This window comes from Eurytemora carolleeae, unplaced genomic scaffold (assembly GCF_000591075.1).
Source record: "Eurytemora carolleeae unplaced genomic scaffold, Eaff_2.0 scaffold2099, whole genome shotgun sequence".
Classification (NCBI taxonomy): domain Eukaryota; kingdom Metazoa; phylum Arthropoda; class Copepoda; order Calanoida; family Temoridae; genus Eurytemora; species Eurytemora carolleeae.
The window spans coordinates 9913-11507 of NW_019398418.1; the positions used below are offsets into that span (position 1 = coordinate 9913).

The following is a 1595-nucleotide window of genomic DNA, read 5'->3' on the forward strand; positions in this document are numbered from 1 at the left end:
AATTACTGGAAATAAAGTGTAAGATACCTTATTATGCCCGGAACTCCAAGGGGTGGACGAATTATTTCTCAATTATCAACAATTTGCCTCAGGTTACTAATCACATTCAAACTAAGCACACGGGCATGAGAGTTACATGTGTACGGAGTACGACTGAGAATGAGACATTGCACTTGAGTAAATTTTTGCCCGGCAAATTCTGTCGTCTTAGATTTCAAATATCTGATCCAAGGCCGGGTCAAGAGTCCCTTAATAGCACTCTTAACTAATCCTGGTTGGTAGGATCATCTACCCTACGCGTTCATAAGTTGTGCTAATACCGGTATTAACGCTCTTAAGATACCGGACTCTTGACCCGGCCACCAGCACGTGTCTAGATGCTGCCTTTCTATTGGCTAGGTTTCTACTATATTCAGTAAAAACTAGCCAATAGAAAGGCAGCATCTAGTCACGTGAAAAATTTTCGCGCAAAGTGGAAGAAACATGTTCCAGTTTTGTCAGAGAATTGAATCTTTTAAATAAAACCCTTATTAAAAAGTCTTCTTGTATATCATAACCATTAAATTATTTAATCTCTTAACGTTCGTTCTCTAGTGATTCATTTCAGATGTAACATCCTAAATCATCATGGGGATTTCCGTACAGGTAGTAAATAGATTTTTTCACTTATTAACGGGTGTATCCTATTGAACATTTTTAATACCACCCCCAGCGGTTTATTCCAGAACGGCCAAGGGAGCGAGTACTGTGGGAAGTGCAGTGCTTGGTCCAGGAAGATTTTTACTTTATTTTTGAATTTTGTGAAACTCAACCCTACGTAAATTTTACTTTTGCACAAAAACCCAAAGGGATGCTGGCAGGGGTTAGACGTTGGTGGTTTGTGGAGAACTACTTCATACCATTTCTTAATTGTAATCCGAATCAGCTTGTTAGGGGATCATCTGTAATACTCCGATTAAGTTAATTAATTTTAATTATGTGCCAAGCGGTCCCAAAAATTTTATTTTATCTGTCATTTTTTGGTAAATACGGATATTTCACATATTGTCGTGCTTTAATAATTAATGTTTAGTTTGTATGTGCTGGCTCTGCTCAAATTAAGGATCTTCAGGTACATACTAAACACTATAATCCATGCATGATTTCAAACAGAGTTAAATCATTCTAAATAAAAATTTATATCTACCGGTTCTTGCAATGAATCTTAAATGTTAAGAAACTAGTATAGTCGTAGTTAATGCAAAAAAAAAGTTATGAAACTGGTTTCAAAATCTGAGGTTCTAAATAAGTTTAAGACTAACCAATTTGTATTTAATCGAAATTTATTTTTTTGTCCATAAATTGAACCCAAAAAAAATTAATAAAAAACTAAATTTGGGGACAAGAATGATTTTTGGTGGTAATAAATTAATTTCTGGGTATAAAGTAACAAAAACTTGCCTTTTCATGTCTCATCTTCATTTTTTCCTAGATCATCAAAAATTGTTTCCAGCCACCAACCCCGGGAGGGAGGGGTAGTTTTGAAAAATATTTACCCTTGAGATTAATAGATAATTGTAATTATTTGCATGGGTGTATATAAATACAAATTTTTT

At 34.6% G+C, this 1595-nt stretch overlaps 1 long non-coding RNA gene across 1 annotated transcript in view; it reads left to right on the top strand.

The window, feature by feature from the left end:
* The first annotated feature begins 605 nt into the window (after positions 1-605).
* The window catches only part of LOC111717349 (uncharacterized), a 2293-nt gene continuing 1303 nt past the window's right edge, over positions 606-1595 (top strand). Inside the window, exons 1-2 of the long non-coding RNA XR_002768759.1 lie at positions 606-645; positions 1073-1111. This is a non-coding gene — a long non-coding RNA (uncharacterized LOC111717349). The remainder of the gene's footprint in view (positions 646-1072; positions 1112-1595) is intronic.